We start from the raw sequence: 19278 nt of genomic DNA on the forward strand, positions 1-19278 counted from the left end.
GACCCTCTGCCGTCTGGTAATATGAGGACCTCCTCCACCACCCACTACCTCGTCAGCCCCCTGGTCTTTACCTGCCGTAACCCAGGGAAGCGCGAGACCTCTGTGACTCCCACCTTCACTGATTTCACTGGAGATTTCTTCCCGATCAGCCATAAGATGTTCATCAAGAAAACCATCACCTTCGTGCTGCTGGGACGTCATATAGCATAACTTGTCGACGTCTTCAGTGAGCGTCATCAGGCTGTACGCTTCGTGGAGCAGGAGGGGAAGTCGTCCTCTTGCCGTCCCTCACCTGCGTCTTCCCATAGGACGAAAAGATGGGGCAACTGTGTTTCTTCAACTCTATAGATGATCACCTTTACGCATGTCCTTATGGCAGTACTTTGAAAGACTCTGCCGGTGGTGTCGGCGAAGACAACAGCTATGCCATCTACGTCGCCTCCAGGACGCTCTTGCCATCTTCCAGAGCTGGATCACCGACAACCTCCTCATTTTCGACCTACCCTAACCAGGTCTGCCAAGCTTCTGGATGTTCCTTTAGATGATAACCTCAGCAGGACGGCGCACACCAGTACCGTCATCAAACCTTCCCCACCTGTCGCCTGTACATTCTTCATCGGCATCACAAGTTTGCCTCCTCCGCCCGCCTCGTCCTCCTCACTGTATCCACCACACAACAGGACATGCTCGAAATGATCCGCTCGTCACCTGAACCTCATTCAGATGGTCGTGAATACGTCACTGCACCATCTTCACCATCATCTTCACCTGCCACATGAGCTCCATCCTCACCGAGTGCTACCCTGCTGAACAACCACTTCAAGCCCGTCCAAACCCGTTGTACAGACCCCTCCAAAGAACAGTCCCATTCCAACCATTTTAAACATCCTTAACCCTAAGTTGACTGTATATCACCCTCTTCCATATTGGATGTGTAAAGGTTGTAAGTTCGCTTTGTGCTTTCAGCTCTATCGTCAGTCATGTCCGTAAACAGTTTGCTATTATTGTTAATATTATCATTATTATTGATATTATTATTATTATCATTATTATTATTATTATTTTTATTATTATCATTATTATTGATATTATTATTGATATTATTATTATTATTGTTATTATTGTTATTATTATTATTATTATTATTATTATTATTATTATTATTATTATTCCAATTATTATTTACATTATCCTCCCATATTCTTTCGCTGTTTCTCGCGTTATCGAGTTAATACCAGGAACAGACAAAGAAAAGATCTCATTCGCGTACATCCATTTTCTAGCTGCCATGTGTTATGCATCCACACCTCAGCCCCCTATCCACATCCAGGCCCCACAGACCTTTCCGTGGTATTCCCCGGCTGCTTCATATTCCCTGGTTCAGTCCATTGATAGTACGTCGCCCCTTGTATACCATATCGCTCCAGACAAACCTAATTACCTTGCTTTTACTCACATTTACTTTCAACGTCCTCCTTTCACACACTCTCCCTTACTCAAATGCCAAGTTCTGTAGTTTTTCACTCGAATCCTCGACCAGCACCGTGTCATCAGCAAACAACAACTGTCCCACTTCCCGGCCCCCCACCCACCCTCACCCCCAGCCGACTACACACCTGCCTCCCCTCTCTTTCCAAGTCTCTTGCATTTACCTCCACCTCTACCCGACCCAAAGCAAATTAGACAGCCATGATGTTTGAAAGGCTCGACTTTGAGTGCCGTTCTGTGTCTTTAACACCCTTGCCCTTTCTTTTGGCAGTTCATCCCAACCTCTCGTCGCGTTCTTGACTTCTCTGTCCTGTGTACCTCTTAACTCAGGTACGGTACTGTGAAAACACACATGAAAATGATCGCTGTAGTTTGTGCGTTCCCTAATCACTACAACGAAGTTACACGCATGACCGTTACAGGGTACGGTGGGTCGCATGTTACAGTTGTGTTCCCCCATCGTACAGTAACTCAGCGCTAACCTCCCTTGCCTCGGGTTACCAAGCCGCAGCCAGCCACCCTCCTGGCTAGAGTTAACGGTTTGAACATTTTACGCTCCCGTTCCCTTAACTGCAGATGTATAGGATTTCTTATTGTAGATAAGGTTAAAAGCTCTGTGCTGCACTTTGACGCCCAAGAATACACTTGATCTTATGTCTGTATATTACTTAGAGGTCGCTCTGACCTGAAGTTACGTCGCGTCAAAAGAAGAGGAGGAAAACGATGATAGTTTGGTATTTTTGTCGTCAAATTTTGCTTCTCGTTCAAGCTCTTACCTCCGCTTGGACACTTCGTATTTGTAAGCTGTCGATAATTGAAGGGGGCAGTACGTTCTAGAAGCGTAATTTCTGAGCTTAGATAATAATTTCTGTGTTTTTTTCAGGATAAGCTTACGTGTCGACCAGCCCCATGTGGAGAACCATGATACCGACTGTTTCGTTAATACGCTTCCACGTTCGTGCAGTAAGTCATGATAGAATTGTACGTCCGTGTGATACGTCATACTTACGGACGTGCACGTTGGTATAATACGTCATGATTAGATTTTTTTTTTTTTTCCTTGGAAGATACCAAGAAACTATGTTTGCGATAGGAAAAGAAAATGTGAAATTGTAAAAGAAAGATAATTCAGTACAGAAAAAAAAATCTTTAGTAAAGAAAAAATAATTCTGTACCGAGAGCATCATGTTTGTGAACGTAACTGGATCAGAAACTGATCATCAGCAATGTCATCTTTCTGACGAAGTTCATTTGTTTTCGTCATTATGATGACCCAATTCTTATTATTATGACTAACAACGTAGATTTTACAACTCTTCCAGTTCACCAAAGTTATTCAGGATTATCCCTAGCTTTGGTTTAGTGTTGTTTGTCATCGAGCTTGCTTGGAGTGATCATTTTACGATCAATGATAGATTAACAGACCCCCAGTCACACGTGTGGTGGTGGGAGCTCAAACCACATAGATCACTCGACCTTGGATGATGATCATGTGTTAGGATGTATATAGGGCGTATGTGCCCCAGAGGCCATGATCGATGTGTTCTATCACCATCTTGGGGGAACGATCACACCGGCCAGATGATTGTGAATCCAACGTCATGATTGGGAAGTTGTCTTTGCTCGAAGGAACGTAAGGTTTCGGTGGAGTGTTGTCGAGTTGGTCAGAGAAATGTATCATACCGAACCTGATGCTCTTCTCCTTGAGTGATGTTATTTCACTTCCTCAAGAACGATACACGGAATCACTGTTCACTCACCCGGGTGTCCTGCGCCTCATACACACACACACACACACACACACACACACACACACACACACACACACCTCCTGGACCAGAAGCTGTTTTGTGAACATTTGTGTGCTATGTTATTTACTCCACCGATCCCTGCCTTACAGGAGTGATTGGCGAGACGAGATGTCTCAAACCTCGCAAGTATATTTATGTTCGTCTCTGCGTTCGGAGAGTCCAGGTGAGGCGGAGTGATGCAGATCCTGGTGAACACTTAGGATGATGGTGGGAGGTGACATGTCTGGCGCTGCTGGGACGCGTTCACAGGTCTCCAGCTGCTCTTCACAACAACACTATCAACAACATGTTTACACGTTCACACCTGGACTGCAAGACTCGGGTTTCTATTTTCACGTTTTATCATCTTCAGAATTATAGGATTTAGATGATCTTTTTTTTCGCATAGACATATATCTAGTATCAGGTTTGTAATGGGCTGGGGTTATTAGAGAATCAGATACTTTCCTGCCTTATAATCTGATGGGCATTCCATTGGTGTCAGATGGGAGAGACATCTGTCTACCTCGGGAGAATTATTTTGAGGTTCAATAGACTCTCGTTCTCCGTCAGTGACTTGCCAACCATGGCTTCCACTGCAGCGTGGCCTCAATTTTCTTTCTTTTTTTTAGGGTGTTCCAGCGTCCATCGTCCACAGTACAGGAACGCAGACATAGGGAAAGAAATGAATGAGAAGTTGACAAAGAGGGTATATGTGTCACAAGTGGTGGGAACAAGGAGAAGCAGGAGACCAAAGTAGAGATGTAACGATGAGGTTAAGATTTTTCGAGTGTCTGGGGCCTGAACATACAGGAGGTATGCACGGGACAAGGTGAATTGGAAAAATGTGGTAAACAGGGGTCGACGTGCTGTCAGTGGACTGAACCAAGGTATGTAAAGCGTCCTGAGTTAACCATGGAAGGGCCTGTGGGGCCTGGTTGTGGACAGAAAGCTGTGGTGTCGGTGTATTTTCTCCTGAACCGTTGCTCCTTTTATACATAGGAGTGATCTATCCTTGTATGGAGTAATGCTCTCACATTTGGGGTGGTTCTAGCTCTGCATCCTTACTTCACGGAGGTGTGTCGAAAGCGATCTGACTTATATAGTGTCCCAGGTGAAATTCAAATCATGACCCCGCTTGCCCTAGGCCGCAGAGTTGATTCACTGTTTTGTTCCTAAGAGCTGGCTGCTTGTGTGCCCCCACGCAATACTTGGCAAGCTGCTGCGTCACATGATTACTATGTGGCCATTGATAAGTCTAGGGTAGGCCGTTTTGATAATTGTTTCTTTCCGTACACCTCGAAGCTTTGGAACTCTTCTTATGTCTTTCCTAATAACTGTGACCTGGTACATTTTAAGAGACAGGTTTTTCACTTCCTCCAAAATTCGTAAACACTTTCCCCTTGTCTCTTCGTTTTTCCTGTCATAATTCTCTTTGTATCTCTATTAAGGCCCGGCATTGATCAGGACTTTTGACCATCACTGGAGCCTCGAACTTAAGAATGTGTACATGTTTATATATGTATATGTCTGCGTGTGTATATGTATGTATACGTTGAAATGCGTTTAAGTATATACATGTGTGCGTGGGTGGGTTGGGCCATTCTTTCGTCTGTTTCGTTGTGCTACCTCGCTAACGCGAGAGACAGCGATTAAGTATAATAGAAATAGAATAAATAAATAAATGAATATATATATATATATATATATATATATATATATATATATATATATATATACATATATACTGTAGCCTAAGCGCCACAGGGAAGGATGAACAGCTGGGTTGACTGCGGACCGACTGTCGCGACCAGGACTCGAACCTTTGCGAGCTGCCTTGGATACCTCGGTCGGCCAGGGCTCGAGACCACTGTCATAATATCAACCTCCAGTGATGTCATGCCATCCATCATAGCCAGCCATCTGTTATACGCCTCGCCACATTGATTGATGGAGATTGGTGGACATCAATGGTTTGCACGTTGTTCCTCAAGCTCCCAAACGATGAAATGTATAATGGGAATATTGACTTCACTCGCGTATAGTTCTAATGTTTTTTTTCAGAGGTTGATATTTATGTTTTTAAGTGTATAAAAAAAGCCTCTGCTTCATTGTTCATTGTAAACCGAGTAATAGATGGGATTAATAATGTTCGTAATGTGATCACAGATTAATGAAAGCTTTCTAAGAGACACCAAGTACATGTATGGCTCTTTGTTTACAATACATGGTAAGGGTATTCATGTTAGTGTACCTCACCGCTAGTTTACTGCAACATCTCCCTGTGATAAAAAGTTACTAATTACAGATGTTGGTAAAGTCTCGCTCCAACTGGTTATTTGAAACTAATATCACAGAAAATTTTATCAATGGATTTTCTACAGTTTGCATAGTACAGTGGTTCATGTGTACTATATTTGAGAGCTGAGGTCACTTTTATCCGGTGAATTTCTGAAGGATTGGCAGAGTACTGAAGATGATAATAAATGCGGTGTTTAATATCGTAAAATCATCAAGAAAAAACGTATGAAAAGCAACAAAACCCGTGGAACCTTTATTAGGCCTTCCCTGCTTCAACAATATATCATTCTGTTCGTCTGTTTTCGTCCAGTCCACTTGGTGTCACCGTTTTCGCTGAAGTGTTCGTTTTCAGGGGAAACTGTTTCGTTCGTTCTCATTTGATAGTTCATGGCCATATTCTCTATTGAATTATTTGTTTTTAAGTCCAAAATTTACTTTAATCATGAACTTGCAGACGAGAACGCTTCAAAATAATTCCATTGGAACGCATACATATTCCCGTGGTCTACTGTGTTGACACATACGAAAGAAACGTTGAAATTTCAGGTAAATCTTTGTCCGCAAGAGACAATCAGGTGAGGCCCATTACATGCTCGTACCCAGCCCCATACCCTGTCCTCAGCACCCAGCATACTGCCCCGTGCACCCGAGGGAACTCTCGGCCGCAACACACCATCACCGTACGGCAACACTCACCATCACCGTACGGCAACGCTCACCATCACCACACCATCCTTAACAAAACGTGTCAGCACCCAACACAGGCTTCATCCCTGGCACCTGACGCCGACACACTCTCTCACACACACACACACACACACACACACACACACACACACACATACACTACCGCAACACCTAACACTCCACCCCTACACCTTATCTTAATACTCAACACAAAAACACAGTCATAACGCCTTTTGCTTCCAACCAATCCCCCACACCCAGTGCCTTATTAGCTCCACGCCCTCTCCCCCAACACCTGGTCTATACACATCTTCGAAGTCAGCCATCGAATTGACCACGAGACGCCATGGGCTGTAAGAAAAAAGGCCCAGACCAGTATTCCAGTACCTCCCCCTAACATTGCAATGTTTTGATACCACATTTGGCGCTTTACTGTACGACGTAGCCTTACCAAGCGAACCCTGAGGCTATGCACCAACGACTACCGTACACAGACGCTCACAGAAGAACATCACTCACACCTCGCACAAACACTCACCTCCGGCACGTGATGGGCCAAGCATAACCCAGCCAATCAACAACACATTAACAACACCCACTGGCGACACACAACCAAGACTCGGCAGTCACAAGACCCTGCACCGACGCCTTTCCGAACACCTTTTCAGACACTTGGTCACAACAGTGTGTCCTCTACCCCCCCCCCCCCCCCCCCCCGCACTAACACACACACACACACACACACACACACACACACACACACACACACACACACACTCCCACAACACACACCTTAGCACCGATCATTAACACCCAGCGCCATGACTCTTAACACTGTACACTAACACTCAGCCCCCAGCACATCCTTCCTAGCACTGGTGCTAAAACCCAACCTCAAACACACACTACCATACCTAGCACTTCATACTTTCACCCACAACTTCCTAGTAAGATTCAGTGCCCACGCACCCAATCCCTAGGGATTCGTACTGATATTCATCCCCAGCAATAACATTCAGACCCTACGCACCTAATCCCTAGCTCTTTGTCTTAACGTTCAGGCCTGACACGCACACACAATCCCTAGCATTTTCTATTCGCGCCCAATCCCCGAGCACTTACCTCCGGTCCTTACACATGCAGTCCCCAGCACTTCATACTTTCACTCCTCACTCACACCCAGTCCTTAGCGTTTGGTACTAAATCCAGTCCCTACTCACCCAATCCCCAATCCTAGGATCACACCTTCCAGAACACCTTGCATTAGCTTCCGTCCCCGCCACACACACACACACACACACACACACACACACAGCCCCAACAAACTGGCCATGGACGTCTGCTGTAGCACCGTCGACCTCCCATTTTCTGTACTCGTTACAGCAGTAATTTGCTGTCGTGTCGCTCGGAGACGCGACCATTATTGCCTTGTTGTCGCAGCAGTTAAGACTGTGTGGATGAGATTTGTAAGGGGGGAAAAAAATGTTAAATTCTCCTTTTTTTTTTCCTCACATGTAATAACTCGAATTGTACAGGGAGGAAGGAATGTGTTATTAAGAGGGTGATGAACCAATAGACGGCGAGTTAACACTGGCACACTGTCTGGAACATGGGGGGGGGTTTGTTTTTTTTATTATCACGTAAGTGTTCTGTGTCAAAAGTCTTACACCACTACAAGTCCATCGCTACCCGGACGGTGACTAGAATGATAAAGATTATTTTTTTTCTTCACCTTCTCCAAAATGCCAGCTGTAGTGCACATGATACACCGTCGCTTCCGTTCACATCTTGCTTGTAAACACAACGGGGAAGCAACGTGTGTTTAGTCGTCCCTAAACCAGGCGACCAAAAACAAGGCATCATTCCTGCTCTTAACAGGTGACCAGTAACGCTAGCCTCGCCCAGATGGAGGAACGGAAAACGTATGTTCAGAAACACAAGACTAAGCTTGTGTACACACGGCCTTTACACCGTTAAGCTGTCTGTACTCAAGGTGAAGCCGGGGAGGTGAGCTTAGATGTGTTTAACGACCACATCGTAAGTCTTGCTCAAAGCTTGAGACTTTTGACGATGAAATGCTGGCGACTGAAGCCTTACCCTGCTGTCGCTGTGTGATATCTATCTCACCTTTGACGGAAGTAGACAGTGCACAGAAGAACCTGAATGAACTTGGTTCGTTGAGCCTGATGCAACAGCTAGTGCAGGTGTATGTAGTCAGTCGTACATGATAACATATTTGGTTATCGCAGTTTAACTTCAAAAAAAAGATGATAGCGTGGTTCCTGTAAGACTTCCTTTGCGTTTATACTGGCTTTGTGATTGATATATCTAGGTCACCATGAGAGAGAGAGATTGATCGAGATAATTTAAGCTACTACTCGTGCGTTAGCCGTGATGGAGGAAAAAAAATAGAAAAAAAATGGTGCTAGAATTTACCAAGTTTGCACGGGGTAGGTTGGGGGAGCAAGTGAGCTGGTAAATTTTGTGCAATATTTCTCCCTTTGGTGTTGATTTTAAAAACATAGTGGGACCTGCCTTGGGCATATGCCAACCCCTGTCCAAATAGCAAACATTCATACTGACCAAAGTAGACTGAAGATACATTTTTAGATAAATCCCACCCTTCATAAAGTTTTGTATTTAGACCTTCAAATTGTAATGTAGAATTATATATATATATATATAGACCTGCAGAACATAGGGTGAAAAGAGAGCGCTCTCTCCCTTCACTCCTATTCCTCCCTAGGTCACCCTCTGCCCAGGCCTTCAGTGGACAGTGATGTTGGGATGAATGCGACTCTAATTTTGGTATCGATCTCAGGTTACATCCGGCTCTCAGCTGAGCAACGGCGGCAGCCTGACGAACTGGACTGCTCCTGGCTCCGTGCCCCATGTTACGCTTGGCTCTGAGCTGAGGGATCTCTGGAGTGACGGACTTGATCAACTCTGTCTCGACCTACTACTGTCTCCTGCACTTCCTTCCTGGTTCATAGCAAAGACAAGGGTGACGAGAGAGCTCGAACTTACCCGTCCACTTCGCAGCTCAGGGAGCGATAGTGAGTCCAAGAAGTGATGATAGTGAGTCCAGGAAGTGATGATAGCGAGTCCAAGAAGTGATGATAGTGAGTTCAAGAAGTGATGAGAGTGAGTCCAGAAAGTGATGATAGTGAGTCCAGGAAGTGATGATAGTGAGTCCAGGAAGTGATGATAGTGAGTCCAAGAAGTGATGATAGTGAGTCCAGGAAGTGATGATAGTGAGTCCAAGAAGTGATGAGAGTGAGTCCAGGAAGTGATAATAGTGAGTCCAGGAAGTGATGATAGTGAGACCTTGTGAACGAACTCTGCCAACCGTCTCTGGAACTTGGTCTGTATGCAGACTCGTGCGTTGAAATTGGCCTCCAGTGAACCGGTGACCACGGAACACATTGGTTCGAGCTCTGCTCTGCTTGTCTCCTCGGCTAAGGCCCGCTTTCAGCCGGTATAACCGCGTCAATCATCTACCTTCCTCGACCTGTGTCCTTATGCTGCCTCCTTCTCTGATCCGGCTTGCGGCCGAAGGAATGCCCTTGTAAACCCGATTTTCTCCGGGAAATTGTAAAAAGAATAAAGAATAACTTACAAGCTCAAGACTTAACCCATTTTCTAAGTCTAATCCCTTGTACTATGACTGTAATAATGGCTGGTATGTTTTACAGATTTCAAGAAGAGGTTTGTGGTTTACACCTTACTTTATCCTTATGAGAATACTCTCAGCTGGTGCTTTATTAAGGGAACTGAAGTCTTTAAACCGTTGATTTCCTTAGTCCTTTGCAGTTACCCTCGGTTAAGTGATACGGTGAAGACCGAATCGGTCTTTGTTCCTCAGTGCTGCAGCCGTGTTTTTTCGATCCTTGAACATTATACTTCCAGGCGTTCAAATGTTACGGAGCCAGAGATGCCAGATGGTCTGGTCCAGAGAAGAGTGGCTTTGTAACACCGAGATGACGTCCCTCAGTAATCACCTCAGTGGTAGATTTGCAAGTTCTGTTTATATGTCTGCGGCTGCGTGGGAAGACATGGTCGTCGCTCTGGTGCTTCTGCTTCATGCCCAAGAAGCCAGCCAGCCAGCCAGCCAGCCAGCCAGCATCCTCAGGGCTCAAGTACGCATGTGAGCCATTTCACGGGTCCTGTCCTCAATATCCGGTGTCTGGAACAGTGTTAAGCTGATTGCCTTGAGGGACGCAACGACTCCTCCTGGAATGAGAATGATTTGCTCCAAATGAATCGTTCAAATGAGTGTCCAGCGGGAACATAACTCCCTCCCTCCCTCTCTCTCTCTCTCTCTCTCTCTCTCTCTCTCTCTCTCTCTCTCTCTCTCTCTCTCTCTCTCTCTCGCTGGGACTTGGATACGGCTGATTTTTACATGGAAAGACTTGATAGACAATTGCCATTGGTACTTATCTTGGTGATGAATTACCACACGACTTTACGGGAATGGTTTAGGAATGATTCGAATGATTCTTCCGCCGTGATTGCGAAGGTTTGAGAGATGGTAGAGTGACAGGCGATGACCCACAGGTGGAGGCATCCTGTCGATGAGACCAATGAAGGTTGAGAGAGTCTTAGGGGCAACCTCGAGCTCCTTGTCGTGCTATCGGGTTTGACCGTCATCGAGGTTCTCACTGGAACATTCGACGATGACTCTCTCTCTCTCTCTCTCTCTCTCTCTCTCTCTCTCTCTCTCTCTCTCTCCCTTCTTTCTTCCGAGTAAGCATCGCTCCTACTGTGATGTCAGAGGCCTCAGAATCTTTGTAGAAGGGAGGATCTCTAGAAAAGGCTGGTAATGTCAGAATAGCTGGAGATATACGAGCACATCTCAGTCGCTTCTTCAACATTCTTTTCAAAGCCTCGGGTCCACAATACCCTTGATGCTTCTCTTCCTCACTTGTTTCAAGGTGAAGTGCATGATTTCCTCCGTGCTACACGAAGGAATAACCTGTAGAAAACATCACATTAAGAGCCAGTTGGACGCACAACTGCTTCATCATAGCATGAAGAAGATTGTCTAAGATTTTGTGAACATAGACTGTGTTGAGTCTCACCTCTTCATTGTGTTGAGTCTCACGTCTTCTTTACCCACTGTATGTTCCAAGAACTTTATCAGCAGACTGCGTCTTCTGTGGGTTCACTCATGGGTAATGAGTTGTTTCAACTCCCACATGCATTTCCCCAGTGCACCAGGTAGGAGTATCGTGAGACAATAACGTCGATCTTCACGTATCATCCAACGACTTATGACTCTTGTCGTGCCAGAACCAGCCTTCCCTGATCCCATAAACACAGCGGCCGTATTCTTCAGCTCAGAAGGCAGTCGAGTTGCGGTTGAGGTGGTGTTGGAATACTGGCGTCATCATCCTCCATTCGTCCCTGTTTCTGTGTACGGTCTTGTCGCACATCCTCGTTAGAAAGAAAGCACCACCGACATCCACCTTGGTCGCCTTATCATTAGTGAGTGCGGAGGCGGAGTGATCCATCCTCCCTCTTCATAAGAACGGCGTCAGAAGCCCAGGTATTCTTCATGGATGGTGTGGTGAGCCTTGCGTCTAACAACTCACGCTGTCTCACCTGCGTAATGAGGTTTCTTCGCCTTGCGGAAGCCTAGATCGGTATAGAGGCATTCCTGTGGATTTAAAACTTATGATCATGTGTGAACCTTCGATTACTTGATGACGTGGATGTAACCTCCATTAGTGCTACGATGATGATTAATTCTAATGTTACTTTTTTGTTTTGAAATTTATCACTAGTGCCCTGTATCTCCTCTTGCTGACTTGTGTTGGTGCACCGTGAACTGCAGGTGTCTCTGTGTTCAGTATCTCTTCCTCCTCCTTCTCTTCTGATTCAGCGAGATCTTACCCCCATCTCCCACCCCATTGCTCATGTTGGCTGTGCATACTATGTTGCTCATGTTGGCTGTGCATACTATGTTGCTCATGTTGGCTGTGCATACTATGTTGCTCATGTTGGCTGTGCATACTATGTTGCTCATGTTGGCTGTGCATACTATGTTGCTCATGTTGGCTGTGCATACTATGTTGCTCATGTTGGCTGTGCATACTATGTTGCTCATGTTGGCTGTGCATACTATGTTGCTCATGTTGGCTGTGCATACTATGTTGCTCATGTTGGCTGTGCATACTATGTTGCTCATGTTGGCTGTGCATACTATGTTGCTCATGTTGGCTGTGCATACTATGTTGCTCATGTTGGCTGTGCATACTATGTTGCTCATGTTGGCTGTGCATACTATGTTGCTCATGTTGGCTGTGCATACTATGTTGCTCATGTTGGCTGTGCATACTATGTTGCTCATGTTGGCTGTGCATACTATGTTGCTCATGTTGGCTGTGCATACTATGTTGCTCATGTTGGCTGTGCATACTATGTTGCTCATGTTGGCTGTGCATACTATGTTGCTCATGTTGGCTGTGCATACTATGTTGCTCATGTTGGCTGTGCATACTATGTTGCTCATGTTGGCTGTGCATACTATGTTGCTCATGTTGGCTGTGCATACTATGTTGCTCATGTTGGCTGTGCATACTATGTTGCTCATGTTGGCTGTGCATACTATGTTGCTCATGTTGGCTGTGCATACTATGTTGCTCATGTTGGCTGTGCATACTATGTTGCTCATGTTGGCTGTGCATACTATGTTGCTCATGTTGGCTGTGCATACTATGTTGCTCATGTTGGCTGTGCATACTATGTTGCTCATGTTGGCTGTGCATACTATGTTGCTCATGTTGGCTGTGCATACTATGTTGCTCATGTTGGCTGTGCATACTATGTTGCTCATGTTGGCTGTGCATACTATGTTGCTCATGTTGGCTGTGCATACTATGTTGCTCATGTTGGCTGTGCATACTATGTTGCTCATGTTGGCTGTGCATACTATGTTGCTCATGTTGGCTGTGCATACTATGTTGCTCATGTTGGCTGTGCATACTATGTTGCTCATGTTGGCTGTGCATACTATGTTGCTCATGTTGGCTGTGCATACTATGTTGCTCATGTTGGCTGTGCATACTATGTTGCTCATGTTGGCTGTGCATACTATGTTGCTCATGTTGGCTGTGCATACTATGTTGCTCATGTTGGCTGTGCATACTATGTTGCTCATGTTGGCTGTGCATACTATGTTGCTCATGTTGGCTGTGCATACTATGTTGCTCATGTTGGCTGTGCATACTATGTTGCTCATGTTGGCTGTGCATACTATGTTGCTCATGTTGGCTGTGCATACTATGTTGCTCATGTTGGCTGTGCATACTATGTTGCTCATGTTGGCTGTGCATACTATGTTGCTCATGTTGGCTGTGCATACTATGTTGCTCATGTTGGCTGTGCATACTATGTTGCTCATGTTGGCTGTGCATACTATGTTGCTCATGTTGGCTGTGCATACTATGTTGCTCATGTTGGCTGTGCATACTATGTTGCTCATGTTGGCTGTGCATACTATGTTGCTCATGTTGGCTGTGCATACTATGTTGCTCATGTTGGCTGTGCATACTATGTTGCTCATGTTGGCTGTGCATACTATGTTGCTCATGTTGGCTGTGCATACTATGTTGCTCATGTTGGCTGTGCATACTATGTTGCTCATGTTGGCTGTGCATACTATGTTGCTCATGTTGGCTGTGCATACTATGTTGCTCATGTTGGCTGTGCATACTATGTTGCTCATGTTGGCTGTGCATACTATGTTGCTCATGTTGGCTGTGCATACTATGTTGCTCATGTTGGCTGTGCATACTATGTTGCTCATGTTGGCTGTGCATACTATGTTGCTCATGTTGGCTGTGCATACTATGTTGCTCATGTTGGCTGTGCATACTATGTTGCTCATGTTGGCTGTGCATACTATGTTGCTCATGTTGGCTGTGCATACTATGTTGCTCATGTTGGCTGTGCATACTATGTTGCTCATGTTGGCTGTGCATACTATGTTGCTCATGTTGGCTGTGCATACTATGTTGCTCATGTTGGCTGTGCATACTATGTTGCTCATGTTGGCTGTGCATACTATGTTGCTCATGTTGGCTGTGCATACTATGTTGCTCATGTTGGCTGTGCATACTATGTTGCTCATGTTGGCTGTGCATACTATGTTGCTCATGTTGGCTGTGCATACTATGTTGCTCATGTTGGCTGTGCATACTATGTTGCTCATGTTGGCTGTGCATACTATGTTGCTCATGTTGGCTGTGCATACTATGTTGCTCATGTTGGCTGTGCATACTATGTTGCTCATGTTGGCTGTGCATACTATGTTGCTCATGTTGGCTGTGCATACTATGTTGCTCATGTTGGCTGTGCATACTATGTTGCTCATGTTGGCTGTGCATACTATGTTGCTCATGTTGGCTGTGCATACTATGTTGCTCATGTTGGCTGTGCATACTATGTTGCTCATGTTGGCTGTGCATACTATGTTGCTCATGTTGGCTGTGCATACTATGTTGCTCATGTTGGCTGTGCATACTATGTTGCTCATGTTGGCTGTGCATACTATGTTGCTCATGTTGGCTGTGCATACTATGTTGCTCATGTTGGCTGTGCATACTATGTTGCTCATGTTGGCTGTGCATACTATGTTGCTCATGTTGGCTGTGCATACTATGTTGCTCATGTTGGCTGTGCATACTATGTTGCTCATGTTGGCTGTGCATACTATGTTGCTCATGTTGGCTGTGCATACTATGTTGCTCATGTTGGCTGTGCATACTATGTTGCTCATGTTGGCTGTGCATACTATGTTGCTCATGTTGGCTGTGCATACTATGTTGCTCATGTTGGCTGTGCATACTATGTTGCTCATGTTGGCTGTGCATACTATGTTGCTCATGTTGGCTGTGCATACTATGTTGCTCATGTTGGCTGTGCATACTATGTTGCTCATGTTGGCTGTGCATACTATGTTGCTCATGTTGGCTGTGCATACTATGTTGCTCATGTTGGCTGTGCATACTATGTTGCTCATGTTGGCTGTGCATACTATGTTGCTCATGTTGGCTGTGCATACTATGTTGCTCATGTTGGCTGTGCATACTATGTTGCTCATGTTGGCTGTGCATACTATGTTGCTCATGTTGGCTGTGCATACTATGTTGCTCATGTTGGCTGTGCATACTATGTTGCTCATGTTGGCTGTGCATACTATGTTGCTCATGTTGGCTGTGCATACTATGTTGCTCATGTTGGCTGTGCATACTATGTTGCTCATGTTGGCTGTGCATACTATGTTGCTCATGTTGGCTGTGCATACTATGTTGCTCATGTTGGCTGTGCATACTATGTTGCTCATGTTGGCTGTGCATACTATGTTGCTCATGTTGGCTGTGCATACTATGTTGCTCATGTTGGCTGTGCATACTATGTTGCTCATGTTGGCTGTGCATACTATGTTGCTCATGTTGGCTGTGCATACTATGTTGCTCATGTTGGCTGTGCATACTATGTTGCTCATGTTGGCTGTGCATACTATGTTGCTCATGTTGGCTGTGCATACTATGTTGCTCATGTTGGCTGTGCATACTATGTTGCTCATGTTGGCTGTGCATACTATGTTGCTCATGTTGGCTGTGCATACTATGTTGCTCATGTTGGCTGTGCATACTATGTTGCTCATGTTGGCTGTGCATACTATGTTGCTCATGTTGGCTGTGCATACTATGTTGCTCATGTTGGCTGTGCATACTATGTTGCTCATGTTGTCTGTGCATACTATGTTGCTCATGTTGTCTGTGTGTACTATGTTGCTCATGTTGGCTGTGCATACTATGTTGCTCATGTTGGCTGTGCATACTATGTTGCAAATGTTAAATGTTGATAGTGTGTTGCTCATGCTTACCGTCTCAGTGTGTTGCTCGTGTTCACCATGCATGTTGCGTTGCTCGTGTTCATCATGCATGTTGCGTTGCTCGTGTTCATCATGCATGTTGCGTTGCTCGTGTTCATCATGCATGTTGCGTTGCTCGTGTTCATCATGCATGTTGCGTTGCTCGTGTTCATCATGCATGTTGCGTTGCTCGTGTTCATCATGCATGTTGCGTTGCTCGTGTTCATCATGCATGTTGCGTTGCTCGTGTTCATCATGCATGTTGCGTTGCTCGTGTTCATCGTGCATGTTGCGTTGCTCGTGTTCATCATGCATGTTGCGTTGCTCGTGTTCATCATGCATGTTGCGTTGCTCGTGTTCATCGTGCATGTTGCGTTGCTCGTGTTCATCGTGCATGATGAGGTATGATCTGCTCGAAGCATTATGGCGAATCCGCTTAATCCGTCCGGTGACCGTGAACGGATCGGATATCCGAAGCTTCACTTGGTCCGGTACTCAGTTGGTTCACACCAGCTGCAGCCGTTGTCAGAAGGCACTGCAACAGACTGTACCCTGGTATCTGGAGGCACTGTTTGTATCACTGCCAAAGCTTTATGGAATTTACTCAAACGTATATGATAATCTCATTGTATAACAGTAGCAGTGCATTGTGTGAGGCTTCCAATCTCTCTGTCTGTCTCTCTCTCGAGGATGGAAGGGTTCGGGTAGAGCTCTCGAGACACGTCTCGTGCAGGTCTCGGTACTCGCGCCTGGTCGAAGCTGGTCGACGCAGAAGGCTCGGTGCATCTCGACCAGGAGGTTATCAGGATTTCAGTGCGCTACTGTAGGTATACTCATGATCCATTGGCCACATTCACCACACACTCACCGAAGATATGTATATTAGTGTTATTACAACTTGAGAAGTGAAATTCACACTACGCTAGACCATTTAACATCATGATGTCATTAAATCTATGACCGAGATATGAGTTTTTAAAGAATTTGAGTGTCATTTCATTCAGGCAAGTTCCTGTGACCAGAATAGTTTACGGAGCCCTTTCTTAGCAAAGGGTATACCCGTAAGAAATATGGTTTGAAGCTGATAACAGAAAGGATAATAAGCAATTGTCTTTCACCGCCACGTAAGGTTGAAGACTGTTCCCATAATCAGACTCCACAGAAGCGGACCCTTAAGTCTCTTTGTATTACTCGCTGGAGCGGCACGCTTGCCTGTAATGATCATTGTGGTGTTCGTTAAGGTTAATTATAATCAGAGCCAGAAACTCCCCGAGCAGAGAGAGAGAGAGAGAGAGAGAGAGTGTGTGTGTGTGTGTGTGTGTGTGTGTGTGTGTGTGTGTGTGTGTGTGTGTGTACATAATAGAAAGTAGTGTAAGTTTGTAGTGCTTCATTTCTTTATATCTCGTTTCATCTTGCGTTTTTATACATCCTAATTATTCAATTATTCATCATTTTCCTGCCTAGCTCGTACTCCGTTCATTCACCAGTCTCTTCCCTTCGAAGAATTTGATCTGGTTTCTCCCAGTGTCAGTGGACTGCTCAATACTGACAGCGTCGAACTGATCCGGAAGCTGGGAGAGCTGTACTCATTTTTGTCCTCCTCTTCCTCCTTTCCTCGAAGGTTGAGCTTCTGTCCTTTGTAAACTGAGCCCCATTCCCTCAGCTACGTATGGTCTCCCCCCGTCCTTAGTCCTCATCCCACAAATAAGTATATTTTTCCTATAGATATTCTTCCTGGAGGAGCAGCACCACCCTTGGTAATAATGCATGTTCTGATACCTCGTCTGATCTACGTACGTTGATTTCTTCCTGATTCAGTCTCCCAGTCCGTGTAACTGAAGGCAATGTCGACACTGCTCTGGTATGTAGTTTACCCCCGTCACACTTTGCTTGATTTGGTGTTGTGGTAACGTAGTGGGTCCCGTGTCAACACCCAGGTCCCGCCCACACGTCGATTGCTGTCGTGTGTCGTATGAGATGATAGTGGTAAGTGTAATGTGGCCTCACTTTCCCGTCGGTGAAAGTTACACCACAAACCATTGAGCGGAAACTGAGTATTTTGTCAGGCATATATTTGGTCAAAGGTGAAGGCTGCCTCGCTATCTCAATAAATAGATAGATAAATAGATAAATAAATTAACGATTTACTCAATTCATGTAGCCATTCGGCTGAAAATACACCGTCGAGGAATCACGTAAGGTAAAGGGGGTAAGGACTCAACATAGAGACAGGACCGGGTATTTTTTTTACGTTCGGACAAGCGCATGAGTGAATTCTATCTACATAGTACAAGAAGTTTGACGGAACAAACCGCATAGTTTATGCATTCTACATACAGTGGTGATTCGTTGAACATTCCTTGGTGTCAAGTTATGGATTGGTTGAGTTGTGGTAGTGTTGTGTTTACATTATGTATTTACTGGTGAATATTTTCACTTTGGTCGTGTTACAGTGACATAGTACTTGACCTGCACATAGCTAGGTAAACTGAGCTATTTGCTTGCTTATCAGCGAACTTGTTTTTGGATTGTTTATAACATTCACAGGATGTAGTTCCTGTGGTCAGCTGGGTGGGTCACAACCCTTGTGGTCAGCTGGGTGGGTCACATCTCCTGTGGTCAGCTGGGTGGGTCACATCTCCTGTGGTCAGCTGGGTGGGTCACACCCCCTGTGGTCAGCTGGGTGGGTCACAACTCCTGTGGTCAGCTGGGTGGGTCACAACCCCTGTGGTCAGCTGGGTGGGTCACAACTCCTGTGGTCAGCTGGGTGGGTCACAACCCCTGTGGTCAGCTGGGTGGGTCACAACCCCTGTGGTCAGCTGGGTGGGTCACAACCCCTGTGGTCAGCTGGGTGGGTCACAGCCCCTGTGGTCAGCTGGGTGGGTCACAACCCCTGTGGTCAGCTGGGTGGGTCACAACCCTTGTGGTCAGCTGGGTGGGTCACAGCCCCTGTGGTCAGCTGGGTGGGTCACAACCCCTGTGGTCAGCTGGGTGGGTCACAACCCCTGTGGTCAGCTGGGTGGGTCACAGCCCCTGTGGTCAGCTGGGTGGGTCACAGCCCCTGTGGTCAGCTGGGTGGGTCACAACCCCTGTGGTCGGCTGGATGGGTCACAACCCCTGTGGTCAGCT

At 45.7% G+C, this 19278-nt stretch overlaps 1 long non-coding RNA gene across 1 annotated transcript in view; it reads left to right on the forward strand.

The window, feature by feature from the left end:
- LOC139764544 (uncharacterized) overlaps nucleotides 1-9885 on the forward strand; it is a 67909-nt gene extending 58024 nt beyond the window's left edge. Inside the window, exon 3 of the long non-coding RNA XR_011716403.1 lies at nucleotides 9088-9885. This is a non-coding gene — a long non-coding RNA (uncharacterized lncRNA). The remainder of the gene's footprint in view (nucleotides 1-9087) is intronic.
- Nucleotides 9886-19278: the final 9393 nt, after the last annotated feature.

The sequence above is a fragment of the Panulirus ornatus genome, chromosome 4 (assembly GCF_036320965.1).
Source record: "Panulirus ornatus isolate Po-2019 chromosome 4, ASM3632096v1, whole genome shotgun sequence".
NCBI classification, from domain to species: Eukaryota; Metazoa; Arthropoda; class Malacostraca; order Decapoda; family Palinuridae; genus Panulirus; species Panulirus ornatus.